General features: G+C 58.4%; 1 protein-coding gene across 3 annotated transcripts in view; it reads left to right on the forward strand.

Moving 5' to 3' along the window:
* PHACTR3 (phosphatase and actin regulator 3) overlaps positions 1-14,549 on the forward strand; it is a 221,463-nt gene that overhangs the window by 189,185 nt on the left and 17,729 nt on the right. The window lies entirely within an intron of this gene.

Below are 14,549 nucleotides of genomic sequence, written 5' to 3' on the forward strand. Positions count from 1 at the left end.
GTCTCTAGCGGCCAGGCCAGGCACCTGCAGGAGTGAAAAGGGGGTCGCTCTGGGGGAAGACAGTGATAGAGTTGGGGGGATGTGCCTCGTTGGCGTCCAGGGCCCACTGCTCATTGTCCTCCGAGAATCACATTTAGCACGGCCACATCTTCGAAGTTTTTCAAGAAAAGCTGGAAATCTATTTGGGGGGCACAGTGTGTGCCGAGATGAGCTCATCTGCTGCCTGGCTCAGACCCGAGTGAGCTTCCTCGCTCCCAGTGGTCCCCTCGGAGGTCCCGGGGTTGGCCGGCTGGAGAGGCACCTTGCTACGGGCCGGCCGGCATGGAGCTGTGGGTCTTGGCAGCTGGGGTCTTTGGGACCTGGTTACATAGCCCCAGAAAAGGATGCTTCGTAAGGCGGACAGGGTGGGGTTATGCCAATGGGGCGGTTTCAGGGGCCGGCTGACTCTCTAGGTTGCTTTCCAGGGACTGGGCTCTCGGGTCCAGAACCCAGAGCACGCCGGGCCCCCAGCGCTCCCCAGCCTCCCCGGCCGCGAAGCCAGCCCAGAGCTGAGCTGGAGCCAGAGCACTTTTTCGGGGAGTCTGTCCTTCTCAGCAGGTTGGGCCTCCACTTCCTGCCGTCCTCCCGAAGCGTGGGGCCTGATCACAGCCCCAGGATGTGCGCGTGGGTGTTGGGGAGCAGATACAGGCGGGCTTCAGGCACCGGTGCTGGTGTTCAACTGCTCACCTGCTGGTGCTCAGTTGCCGTGTCCCTAACCGCCCTCCTGCAGCTGTGCAGTGTCGGCCAGGCCGGCTTGAAGGGACTATGTCCCGGGTCCCCTCCAGCCCACCCGTGCCCTCTTTAAACCCCAAAGCTGGTCCCAGGGAGCAGGAGGAGACAGTATCCCAGTGGTGAGCTGGACCGGCGCGTCACGTGAAGAGCGGGACAGTCTGCTTCCCAAATTGCAGTGCGGTTCAGGGGGCTGTGACGAGAGCCTCCAGGTCTGCAGATGCCGGAGGGACCGGCCTTCGTTGCCCTGTCGGTGTTGCTGCTGGAGCAGGAGCCCCAGGTTCTCCTTTCCTGCTGTTCTCGCGATGGAGGAGATTCCCCGTCTCCTCACCGGGGCTTGTGAGGCTCACGTGAGAAGCCAGGAGAGCGGGTTGCCCTGAATGGGGCCTCCTGCCCTTACGCTGGGTCATGGTGTGACAGCAGTCTTGAGCCGCTCTCTGCCTCCGTTTCCTCGCAAATTGCTCCTTTCTCTCCACTGGGGCACAAGCCGTATTTACACAGTCACACGCTCGGCAGCTACGTGCTGAATAATACGACGTGGCAGACACTGGGCAGGATGCTAGGGTGTCATAGCAAGCAGCACAGAGGCACTCTCTGCCCTATGGGGCTCACAGCACCTGTGCGTGCTGCAGGCATGGCTGGATCCAGGTGCTTGGATGGCATTGGCAGGAGTTGGTCTGCTTCTGTTTCTTGACTCTCTCGTGCTCTGTGTGGCTTCATTCTCTGGCTCTTTTACTTGACCCCCTAATCCCCTAATCCCCAAAGCTCCAGGCTCCATTCCGGAACCAATCCCTTTGACCCAGAGGACAGAAGGACTAAGCTGGACAAGTCCGGATCGCGTGCTTGTCCTTGAGCCTGTCACCATAGCCAGGAGCATATGCTGTTTGGTCCAGCTTGGCGAGCGTTGTCCCTGGTCTTGTTGGGTCGTGTGCTCGCAGGCTTGGTTTTATCTTATTTCTAGTGAGACTGTTAATCAGCGTTAATCAGCTGCTTGGTTTCTTTTCATGTACTTAACCTGCTGCCTTTCCCATCTTAATAATTTTAGGAGTGTACTTGGGAAATCGTGGCTTCCATTTCTTTCTCAGTCTGGGGACTCGTGTTTCGTTTCGTTCCCACTTTCCTGGGTGCAGGAAGGTTGTCGGGTTTCCAGCCATATCCTCTGGGCGTCCACAGGTCTCTCTGCAAAGGGCCAGAGAGGAACCCTTCCAGGCTCTGTGGACCCGAATGTCGCAGCAGCACAACCCTACCCTCGCAGTACTAATGCCACCAGTAGCCCGTGTGGCGTGCGTGGGCCTATGTGTGTGCCAATAAAACTTCATTTACAAACGCAGGACACAGGACGTAGTTTGCTGACCTCTCACGTACGTTGTGGTTCATGCCGTTTGTTTCCTGTTCAAAAAATCCTTCCCGACCCAGAGGTAAAACGTTTATTCCCTCACTGAAGTATTTTGAGCTGACTTCTAGCTCTGCCATCTCAGGATGGTTTTCTATTTGATACACAAACCAAGTTTCTCTTTCAAAATAGAGAATTCAGTGAATTGATTTAAAGAGAAAAGTAGTGGGGCGCCTGGGGGGCTCAATGGGCTAAGCGTCTGCTTTTGGCTCAGGTCATGATCTCAGGGTCCTGGGATCCAGCCCCGTGTCCAGCTGCCTGCTCAGTGGGGAGCCTGCTTCTCCCTCCCCCTCGACCCCTCCTGGCTGCTTGTGCTTATTCTCTTTCTCAAATAAATACAAATCTTTATTTAAAAACAAAGGAAAATAGTAAACAGTGATGTATTTGTGGTTCAAACCCAGGACAAAGTTATCATGAGGACCCCTGGTGTAAGAGAAGCCCAGGGATCCCCCCCACTGTCTGTGGGTGCAGAGAGGAAGTGGGAGGGGGTGGGGCCAGGAGCCCCACCTGAGGGCTGCAGAGGTTCCCCGAGCACACGCCCTGGACTGGACCTCCCCCATGACTCTCTGAGGCTGTAACTGATGTTCGACCTTGGACGAGAACCCAGCAGCCCCTTGGGCATCCTTCGCCAGGTGTGAAAATGGAAAAGCGGGTCCCGTTCTGGGGCTCCTCAGAGGGGCAGTTGAGATGTCGGGTCCCCAGAGGGTCTGCTGCTTGCTTCCCGGCAAAAACAGTTAATTGGATCCCTTTGTCTTTGTTTTGCCTCCTTCTGGGGTCTTCACCAGTACGTGCTGAATAATTCAGCCCTGGTTGCCATGGCAACACACCATCTGCCCGTCCCCCTCCAGTGTATTGGAGGTTTCTATTTTGTTTTATTTTCTTTAATTTCCAGACCTTGAAGATTTTATCTCTGGAGCGCTCCCGGGGCTGTTGGGGGTGAGGTGGGCACCGTCCCCGGCTCTGTGCGCAGAGTCTGGGGACTCGGGGACGTCGGAGGCTTCCCCTGATGCGGGAGTGTGGCGCCCCTCAGGACCATGTGCACATGTGTGTGCGAGGGCAGGCAGTGTGTTAGGAGCCCACAGCCCCACTCACTACATGGCAGGGGTGTTCTGGAAATCATGCCCAAAGTCAGGGACCTGCTCACACTATGTCAGGGGCGCGGCGTTTAAGGGGGGACGGACGCCCGGGTGTGTGCGTTTCCCGGGTGGACCCCGGGCCGTAAGTCCTGCTTGCTTTCCCTCATTTAATTCCATCCTTGCAGGAGCTGAGTGAAACAGGTGTCTTTTTTTTTTTTAAAAGATTTTTTTTTTTTTTAAAGATTTTTATTTATTTATTTGACAGAGAGAGATCACAAGTAGGCAGAGAGGCAGGCAGAGAGAGAGGGGAGGAAGCAGGCTCCCCGCTGAGCAGAGAGCCCGACGCGGGACTCGATCCCAGGACCCTGAGAGATTTTATTTATTTATTTGACAGACAGAGATCACAAGCAGGCAGAGAGGCAGGCAGAGAGAGAGGAGGAGGCAGGCTCCCCGCTGAGAGAGAGTCTAACGTGGGGCTCGATCCCAGGACCCTGGGATCATGACTGAGCCGAAGGCAAAGGCTTTAACCCACTGAGCCCCCCAGGCGCCCCTGAAACAGGTGTCTTATCTTCATTTTACAGATGAGAACATTAAGCTTGGAAGAGGGGTTCGGTGACTCACTCAGGGGCCCACAGGTTCCCCGGTTCCAGGTGTGCCCCCTGGAGCCCATGCCTAGCCCCCCGGGGAAGTGTTCCAGGACAGCTCCAGGCTCGTTCTTCTCAGTTCTTTGCAATTCTCTTAGTCCTCTGGCTTCCGTCAGGGCACGTCTGGGCCCCCAGCCAACACAGGCGGCCCCTGGGTGCAGAATTCATTTTTTCCCTGTCTGGATGGGAGGCAGAAATGATGCAGAGCGTCCCCTGCTGTGGAGCGGGGCGGGGGGGTTTGTGATGCCCAGAACAGGCCCCTCGAGCCCAGCCTCACGGTCACGGCGGTGGGAATCAGGCAAACGCTGTTGGCTCTGAACCTCCCTCCTGCTTGTAAGGTGGAGATGGGACAGCGCCTTCCCCACGGTCGGTCCTTGCAAGAGCATAAAGCATGTTCCCGGCAGGAGGCGCTCTGGGGGGTGATGGAGCTGCTGCTGGCAGGTGCCTGGCTGGGGGACCCCTTGTTTCATGGTCGCCTGCGCCAGAGGACGGAGTGAGCCCCCTCCCCTGCCCCGCGCTCTCCTGGAAGCCAGAGCGGCCTGCGGGCCCCGCGGCAGCACCAGCGTCGTTCTCGTGTGTTCTTATTTGCGGTTGCTGCATTATCCTCCTGGAGACGGGGAGCCTGAGGGACACACGAACTTTCTGTCAGCTGTCCCGTGGGGCCTCTGCGCTCGGGGACCGCGCCATGAGAAGCTGACGAAGGCCCGGTCATGTCCTTCGGGACTTGGTACTTAGCGTGTGAACACGGGAGTTAAACGATCCTCGAGCTGCTGCCTTTGTACATTTTGTACAAAGCCGCATCCAGAACGTCTGCCACCACTCAGCCTCCGTGGAAACCCTGGCTCCCGGGGGGGGGGGGGGACAGAAAAAACAAAACCTACTGTTGTGTGCAGTGACCCACACCTGCCACGGCCACCCTGAAATCCGCAGAACCCGAAAGAAGAGGCCGGACGTCCTGGGGGATAGGGATGGAGACGTGCGGGCTTGATCCCGGGCTTGTCTGGCCTTGAGCACCAGCTTTGGGACCTTCCACTGAAGCCTCAAGAGTGGTGACGGTCCCTTTCAGGGTCCCTGTTCTGTGGACACAAAATTTCAAAAATAGAGAAACTGTTCTTTCTGTGGGCTAACCAGAAAAAAAGAAAAAAAAAAAAAGACTTTTAATTGCGGGAAAAGAAACGTTTCCTTCGGACGGGGCCGACAAAGCATCGTTGTGGGGACGTGGGGGGCTGTCCTCAGAGCAGCAGGCGTCGGTAAATATTTGCCAGTTGAAGAAACGTTGCTCCACCACTCCCCACTGCTGCCCTGCAGGGTGGGAACCCAGCTCCTCCCGAGCCACTCGGCTCAGGACCCCGGGCCTCCTGCAGGACCGTCTCATGATCGCCGCTGGGGACATGTATGTGGAGTCCCGTCCAGCTACCTGGAGTGCTGCTTGATAGTCTCCCCTCGAAGCCTCACAGGGGCCCCCCGGGGAAGCCGCTCTCCACCACCTGGCATTCAGGTGAGCGCTGGCTCAGACCAGGGCCGTCCCTTGCCCGCGGGTGCACGGCAGGAAGTGCGGACAGGTGACTGGTCTTCTGGTCACGCCTGTGCCCACTCCTGCGTATCTGGATTGCTGGGGAGCTTGGTGGAGACAGATTCCCAGACCCCGCTCTGAATCTCCCAAGAAGGAGTCTCTGTTCTAACAGGGCCCTTCCTCACCAAGTGTCCCTGCTGCCTGAGATGTGCTGCGTCTCTTCCTCAGAATACTATTCTCTGGGGCTTCGGGATCCCCGTATGCTGTGCTCTCCACGACTGCTGCCTGTTAGTATCTTAAGGAGAAAGCACACTTTAGGGGCACCTGGGAGGCTCTGTCAGTTAAGCATCTGACTCTTGATCTCAGCTCAGGTCTTGATCTCAGGGTTGTGAGTTTAAGTCCCATGTTGGGCTTTGTGCTGGGTGTGGAGGTTCTTTAAAAAAGAGAGAATGTACACTTTGGAGTTCATCGTGTTTCCCTTTTTGCTTTGGCCACCAGGGTGCTCAGAGCCAAGTGTGCAGCTACTGTGGCAACGTTGTTGTATCGTCTGGGCTGTGGGTCTGCATCGGACTTTCTCTTTTATGCCCTTTGCCTGGATTTCCTCAGGTCTTTATTTTATCTCCATGGGATGTGATTTTTCTATACATGATTTCAAAATCATTTCCAGATTTTACTATAAAAAGTAAGTAAAAATGCATATTTTTTTTTTTTTATGGAAGCCCCCTCAGTGAATATGAGATTTGGCCACGTTAGCATCCTGTCAGAAGGGTTTCCGTGGTGCGACACCGAATTCAGATGCTGGTTTTTAGTAGTGTCTCATCTCGAAGGAGCAGACGCATCTGCCAGCTTTGCTGTTCCCTCCCACACTCAACAGACGGGGAGTTTCCCTCAAGATCTTTACTTTTAAAGTAAAGCGACAAGGCTCATTTTCACACGACCGTGTTTTCCTTTTTACGGGTTATTTTCATGAGCTGCGTTTCCAGAACCGGGAGGAGAAGTAAAGCAGATAGAGCGGGAGGAGGAAAAGCACTTGGAATGAGACGACCTCGTTCCTCGGGAGGGAGGCCGCTTGTCGGGGAGCACAGCCGGACCCCAGCAGGTCCCCGGGTGAGCAAGCCTGGAGGGGAGCAAGGCTGTGAGCAAACACCGGGGAAGGGGAGACACTCTCCATTAGGAATCACAGACACGAGAATCTCTAACAACAAAGCATCTTTCCTCCCCAGTTAAAATGACAACAGATCTTTCAAAGAATACGATCTTGAAATATGACCCTTTAATGTTCTTATAGACAGAAGTAGGAGTAAGGGACTGCGGAATCTGGCCCAGCCCTAATGAGGTGGCGGGTTTTGCGCCCTCCCATCTGCCAGCACATTCTGCTTTGCTGGGGGTGCGCAGTGGCCCCGAGGCCGCTGCGGATGAGACGATGCACCTGTTGACTCTCCGAGTCTTCCCAGCCTCTGCCTTCAGCACGGTGCCGAGAGATGAGCATTCCCGGGGGTTCCCCACGGTACCTGGGCTGCTTCTCTGGGAGATGCTCTCCTGACCCTGCCTTCCCATCATGACCAGGTCGACACCGTCATCCGCAGTCAGAGCACATGTTAATGACTTGGTGCCGGTGACCCACCACTGTGTGGGGCTCTGGTCCTGCCCGACCCCAGAGTCAGGCTGACCCGGGTTGAACCGCGCTGGGCACTGGGCCATTTGCTTTTCCGCCTGACCGACGTCCCGGGCCGGAACTGTTGTCTCTGCCCTGCAGAGGAGGAAACTGGGCCCAGAGAGGCAAAGTGGTGTCTCCACGTCCCAGTTAGTGAGCAGCAAACAGCAGGATCCAGAGCCCTGCCCCTGGCCACGGGGCCTCCCCAACTGAGGCCCAGGCGTCCGGCCCCACCTTGCACACAGAGTACAAAAGTACAAACCTACTGCAGCTGAAGCTTCTGGTGTGTGTCCTGTTAGTGAAGCAGTCCCCTCGGTGTGTGTCCTGTTAACGTCCCCTCGGCTGGGCTGAGTCCGCCTGCTTCCGCCGCAGCAGCCCCGGGACTCGGCTCTGTGTCCCGGGTCCTGGGGACCCTGGGCACCGTCGCCGCATCAATGCAGGGAACACCGCTCTCCGGCTCACGGTGGGATCCCCAGCCCCATGCAAGCCAGCGCGCCACCCCCCAGACCCGGGCCCGGCCTCAGCCCGCACGGAATGCCCCCCTGACCACGGCACTTGCTGCCGTCCCTACAACCTCTTCGAAATTCTGCCCCCGACCCTGAGTTTTTCTGTGGCTGCTGTGCTTGAAGGCGAGGGTTTACGTTACGTGGCGAGAAGGAGACGCTGAGGCTGCAGGGAGACAGGACTGGTCTTCCCAGCAGCTCCTGGACGCGTGCGGCGTGCTCAGCCCCAAGTACCGGGATGTCTGGTTCTGGGGGACGGGAACGGAAAGACTCGCTCTGAGATGCTGCGAGCGACGTGTGACCCAGCCACAGAGCTGCAGGGTCTAGTGGGGAGAGAGGGGCCGGGCCGGAGGCAGGCAGGGATGGGGACGGGCCTCAGAGAGCGGGCGGCTCGGACCGCAATTCTGACGGACCCACAGGCATCGGTTAACCTGCAGGCAGGAGCACCGGGATGTCCCAGGCTGACATCCCCCCACAACACCCAAAACCCCGCTAAAATGCACCAAGTCCTGAACCAGCGTGGCTGTGAGGACATGACGTAGCTGTGGAGGGGCGTGGTGGGCAGAGGGCCCAGGGGGCCGGGAGTGGGCTTTCCATGCTCCCCGGGCACAAGGAATGGCCTCTGCTTGTCCCTGGCCCAGCTCGGGTGTCCCCCCTACCCCCGGGCCCTGGCATGACCGCCCCGCCCCCTGACTCCCCCGATGCTCACACCCTGCCCCCCCCAATGCTCGAATCACATGCCGCTATTGTCCTCATCAGCTGCTGCTTGAAATCGCCTCTTTGTTGGCCGCTTCAGGGTCCCCTTCCCCCCAGGACACCGGGATCCTGTCTGTCTTGTCACTGGTGTGTCCTTGATGCATTCAGTAGGTGCTCAATAGTAGGCGCTACGTGGTGAACAGAGATGTCTGGTCTTTGTAAGCGGCAGTGAGCGGCCCCTGAGGGGTCACAAGCAGGGGTGCGTTGGGGTGAGGGCACCTGAGGAAGACCGCTCTGCTGACATGTGGGGGGTCGAGTGCAGGGCAGGATGGGGCGAGTGGGCACCGGTCCTGCAGGGAGATGGACAAGTCACACGGGCCATGAGCTGGACGGCGTGGACTTGAAAGCAGGGGAGGAGAGAGCAAGCCTGGGGAGGGGTGAGGGCTTGAGCTCGCCCACCAGGGTGGACCTGGAGGCTGTGCCCGGGGGAGGGGACCCGGGAAGGAGGAAGGGAGTTGTGTGCGGGAGGCTCCGTGTCCCTCTGGATCGCGTCAGTGGTCCCTGGCACATTTAGCAGTGGTTAACCCAGAGTGTAGGTGAGCTTGCGGAAGGCGTGTGTAGACCACGGGGGACCCTGTGCGGAGCCTCTGCTGGCAGCTCTGAAGGGGTGGCTTGTGGCCAGGAGCAGCACCAGCTCAGCATCAAGGCCACTGCGGGTCTCGCGCGGTTGTGTGTTCCCTGTTACTGTCCGTTCATTTCCTACAGGGGTCTTCCCTCTGACTTCTCGCTGCTTTCACAGACATTTTCACTGACCTCTGGGGACCTCTTGATCCCCTGGAAACGGGGCAGCATTAAATGCAAGGAAAGCAAAATGCAGGGGCCTTGGAATCCACTTTCTTTGTTCTGAAAGCCGGCAGGGCTTGAGCTGTTGGCCTGGCTGCATAAGCTGGGATCTGGGGCTGACATAGTAGGAGCGAGTTGTTTCTGTTCGGATGAAACAGGCTGTGGCGAAGGCTACAATCTTCCCGGACGCCGAGGAGGGCCGGGCCTGAGCTCTCCCCGATCCATCAGGGGTAGAGTTTGAGTGGCTAACGTGGGACTCAGCTGGGAGAGGTCTTGGGTCGAGGACCACCCCTTGGTGGCAGAATGCCCTCCCGGCACCAGCCTGAGCCTCGGCAAGAACCCTCAGAGCCCGAGCTCGGCTCCCTGGGGCACGAGAGCCCGAGCGCTGGCTTGGTGTCCAAAGCTGCCAGTGGGTCTGTTTCCAAAGGGGTTTTTAGAACGTGGAAGGAAGATAGTAGATGAATAGATTCATGGAGAACCTCCCTGGTCCGAGACCCCGGATCCGCTCGTATGATTCCCGCCCCTCCGAGGCAGAGAAGGGAAGGTCCTGCTCTTTTGATGCCTTCGCCCCGTGCCTGGTAGAAAGCAGGCTCTCGGCCAGCAACACTTGACTGGAGGGTAGCGGGAGGACGTGGCTGAGGGCTGTGGACAGTCGTGTGGTTATGTGGGTGGGTAAGTGGACAGAGAGATGGATAGAAAGATGGACAGGGGTACCTGGGTGGCTCAGTGGGTTAAAGCCTCTGCCTTCGGCTCAGGTCATGGTCCCGGGGTCCTGGGATGGAGCCCCGCATCGGGTTCTCGGCTTAGCAGAGAGCCTGCTTCCTCCTCCCTCTCTCTGCCTGCCTCTCTGCCGACTTGTGATCTCTGCCAGATAAATAAATAAATAAAATCTTAAAAAAAAAAAAGAAGAAGACAAAAGATGGACAGTTAGGTGGCTGTGTAGGTGGGTGGGTAGGTGGACATCAGGGTGGACCCCCCCGGGAGGAAGGCTGCAATTCAGTAAGAATTCGGTTCCACGAAGTGTGCACATGGACGGACAGGCATCCTGTCCGTAGCGGGGCGTTCGGATATTTCCAAGCAGTGATTCCACTCCCCAGTTTGGTGTGTGACCGACACATTCAGGAGCACATCCGTGGGCCACGTGCCTCTTCAGATCCACAGTGGGTGCTCCTGCTTTTGGAGCGTGGGTCCGTCCGGGGGCTGTCCTGGCGGGGACGGCACACGTCTCCTGCCGCACGGCTGCTCTCCAGCCTGCTGACCAGACTGGGCTGCAGGTGCTCAGGCACTGGGGTCGGAGTCCCCCACGTGCCCCCGCACTGTCCCTGGAAGGCTGGCGGACGTCAGGACGTCAGGGCTGCTCCAGAATTCTTCCTGAGCATTTTCAGGAGGGGGAGAGGAGTTATCTGCAGCGACAAAGCCTCTTGACCTGTGACTCTCTGGCGGGGGAGGGGTTAGACTGTGTCTCCACAGCTCGCGGGCCGGGCAGGACGTGTGGCAGGTGGACACTGTGTGTCCTCGCTGAAAGGGACAGCTGCCGTCGCCCACAGCGTGGACGTCCCCTCCAGCACGCAGGACCAGGGCAGTGGGATCGTTCAAGGGAACCTGGCAGTGTCGCGGATTTCCTTCAGTTAAATGTTGGCAGCCTATTCACGTTCTTAAAAAACGAGTGTGTGGACCCCACAGGACGCACTGGTGGGCCACATTTGGCCTGGGGTCACGTCTTTGGACCTGTGATATGAAATCCCTTGCGAACTCGTTTTCTGAGAAGCCCATTCTTGGCCGGTGCTGCGCGTGGGGGACTTTCAACCGTGGAGTTGCTGTAAACGCGCAGCATCTCATCGGCTGTTGGCGGCAGCAGCGTCCCCCAGGCCCAGAGTGTAGTCGCCAGTGCCCCATGGAAGCTTCCTCTCCCTCTGGCAGGGGCAAAGCTGCGCTCTGAGAGCTGGGGTAGGCCTCTCGGCTCACCTCGATCACAGGTGGCGACTGGAGGGGGGGAAGCTGAAGGCCTCAGCTCTGGCCGGAAGGCCTCTGCTGCCGTCCGGGCCCTGGTTTCCAGCTGCCTGACCGCGGGCGGCCACCTCCCTGGGCTGCACCTCCCTTTCCTCCTCCGTAGAAGGGGATGCTTCCAGAAGAGTCTGTCTTGTGAGGCTGCAGGATGGAGGCCGCGGGGCAGGACACGGAAGATGCCTGAGATGCCAGGAAGCGGGGAGACGGGGAACCGCAGGACTCGCACAGGGAGGGGGAGTCTGTGCTTTTGTCGTCAGTTTCCGGAGCTGTGATTTCTGCACTGATCAGTTCACCTTTCCCAAGTGCACAGTTCACTGCTTTCTGGGGGTGTGTACCGTCGTGTGCCCCCACGGCCGGTTCTAGAACATGTCCGTTCCCGCCGGCAGCAGCCCCTCCCGGTTGCCGATCCCTGGGCCGGTCCAGGGGCCCCGTGGGTGCCACGTGTACTCACGTTATCGTCCCAGGGATGGGGGGCGACGGTGTAAGCCGGCCGGTCCCGGACGTCAGCAAGCGTCAGCGTCTCTGTCATCTCCGCATCAGCGTCTCTGTCATCTCCGCGCCCGGGTCTCTGTCATCTCCGCGTCACCTCCATCCGACCTTCAGCATCTTTCAGGACCTTCATCGTCCTCTCACCCGTCCTCCTCCTGTCTGTTGCCCCTTTCGTCACGGTCGCTGGCAGCGTCACTCTCACGCCCAGTCTCACGCACGGGAAGCACTTAGGGAACAGCGGCCTCCGCCCTTTGACGCCCACGAGCCCCGTCCGATTTCCAGGGGACTGGAGCCCGGCCCTGCAGCCCAGTCAGGAGCCCCCCACGGCGCCCCGTCTGCAGAGACTCAAGGGGACGGGGCAGGGGACGGGGATAGACGTCGCAGACCTCACAGTCTCTTCGCGATGCCTCCACCTCCTGTGTCGCAGGACGGATGACGCCCTCTGCTGGGACACGTGGGGCAGGCGGCTCCCTGTGACCCTCTTTAGATCCTGAGATCCTAGGAGCAAAGACTCTGCTTAGCTGTTCCTCTGCCCTTTTTCCATTTCCGGGGAAGCAGGTTTGCCTGACGTGCTTCCCAGCCCTCTCGGGGTCTCAGGCATGTTCCTGCGGCTTTGCTCCTATTTCCGTTTAGAAAGCTCAAGGTGCCGGGAGGTCGGGTCTACTCTATCCTGCCAAACCCTCTTGGCTGTCAGCGTGGTAGCACGTGCCCGAGCCACCATGGTGGTGAGGGGCCGGCCGCCAACAGGCCACAGCCTCCAAGGTCAGGAGGAACGCTCCCTTTATGGAGGCAGTCAAGGACTGATTGCAAAAATGCAAAAGAAACAGCAGAGGCAGGGCTGTGAGCAGGCCCTGTGGCATGTGGGGAGGGGAGGACGTGACCTCTGCCCCAGAGGGAGGGCGCCCGGCACCCACAAGGCCTGAGCGGCCGGCAAGGCCAGCAGGGTCCGGTCAGGGCCTTGGCTGTAAGGTATGGGTCTTGCACATTCTGGGTTTAGACGGAGGTAGCTAAGCAACAGAAATCAGCACTTCCAAATCGGGAAGGGTTTGACACATGGCATCCTCCAAGAACATACGTGTAGATCTTGGTCTTTGGGTGGAGCTCATGGTCTGCACGGAGCGCCAGGCTGTGGGGCTCGGGCTCCCGTGTTTGGGCCATTGTGCAGGGAGCCCGTGGCCTTGAGTCGCCCTGGGGTCCGCTGCTCTTTGTTTTTCCTGGTTGCTTGGGAACCTGTCAGAGAAAGTACAGTGTGTTTTGTAAGAAAAAGCAAAATGACATCAAAATGACATAATTCGGTATCAATAAAACACGAATCCCAAACCAGGGAGCAGTGGGTCTGGTGGTTTAAAGGTCCCCAGGCTGGGATTGGTGACGGAGCCCGGGTGCCTCCCACTGTCCAAGCTTGGGGAATGGGTGTGGAATTCCTGCCTGCTCACATTTTTAGGGACTGAGTACACCGGCTCCTGCTTTAGCTGCCATCGGGGCTTAACCCTTGTGAGTCGTGGTTGTAGCTGTGACGATGCCACGGGGCCTTTATTAACATTTATTAAATGTGTGTTCTGTGCCACGGTCTCTGCTTGGCCTGCGTTCGTGGAAGCCCAAGATGTAAGTGCTAGATCGGTTGTATTTTGCGGCTAAGGGGATGGTGGCTCAGACAAATTAGGTAGGTGTTCAAAGTCGCATGAGTAGGCTGTCACAGAGCTGAGATCTGACCTGGCAGGCTGTCTCTGAACACTGGGCCTGGAGCCACTCTGCTTCATGGAATAGTTGCAGACTGTGAGGTCTGTTGTGGTTGCTCCATAGTCACTGAGAGCCCAGGCTCCTCCTGTCTTCCTGCTCAGTTACGCTCACGCTGGCATTTATCCTCCGTGGTCTGAGATGGCTGCAGGAGCACCAGACATCGCATGTAAGTCCCAGAGGCACACACCATGCTAACTGTAGGTGTTCGAGTTAATTCATTTGTGGAGATAGAATGAAGAGCGAGGGGAAGGAGCCAGCAAGCTGATGGACCAGGGAATGGAAACATTCCATGGCAGGCAACAGCAGCTTCTAAAGCAATCTGGCCCGAGGAGTCTCCATGGGCTCAGGCGAGTGCCCCACGTACGCTCTAGTGCTGGGAGGTGGCAAGAAGCTGGGGGGGGAGGTGGTCTGCGGTGTGGACAGACGCTGTGATTACGCACTCTGACAACCTCTCAATCCCTTCCTCAGTGATTACCCACTCTGACAACCTCTCAGTTCAAGGACTCCCTTCCTGAGCAACTTCTGTGCCCCACCCTCCACTCTGAGCTCCGGGGACAGGGGAAGGATGGAGGCAGGGCCTTCAGGACCAGGGGACAGGACAGGAAGGGGTCAGCTACGCCGAGCGTGAGAGATGCAGGGACACACAGTGCGGGCAGGCGGGACCCGGGAAGTGCTCCCAGCATGCCGGGTACAGGGGTGCTGCTGGCCCGTCCCTGCCCCTGCTTCACCTCCCTGAGCTCTGAGGGCCGGCTGCACCCGAGTGCATCGATGGAGCTGCGTGTCCCGTAGGAGTCCTCCGGGCGGCGGCTAGTGGAGGAGGCTTTCAAGTGCAGATTTGGTTTCCGTCTGCCTTGGTGGTGTGCCGTCCAGGTTGGGGCCCCGTCTGCACCCCTGTCTGTGGCCCACACGGGACACGGGACAGGGCAAGACACCGGTGACGCCTCCGAAATCTGGTTAAAAGCAGAAATTATAGACATGATCTGTTCTTGCTCAGAATCCTTTCCTTCAGCCCCAGTCACACAGGTGACGATCGAGGACGTGCCCCGGAGGGAGGACGCGCACCCGAGGGACGCAGAGGCAGGTGCGCTTTGTACGGGTTCTAGTGCTGGAGAGGAGTGAGCGCGGAGAGGCGCCGGGAAGGAGCTGCGAGCAGAAGCCCCCAGAGTTTTCGATTCCCTCCCGTCGTTTTCACTCCCTCTCCCACACTAGCCAGCAGAGTATTT

The sequence above is a fragment of the Mustela putorius genome, unplaced genomic scaffold (assembly GCF_011764305.1).
Source record: "Mustela putorius furo isolate JIRA1106 unplaced genomic scaffold, ASM1176430v1.1 tig00003972_pilon_pilon_pilon, whole genome shotgun sequence".
NCBI classification, from domain to species: domain Eukaryota; kingdom Metazoa; phylum Chordata; class Mammalia; order Carnivora; family Mustelidae; genus Mustela; species Mustela putorius.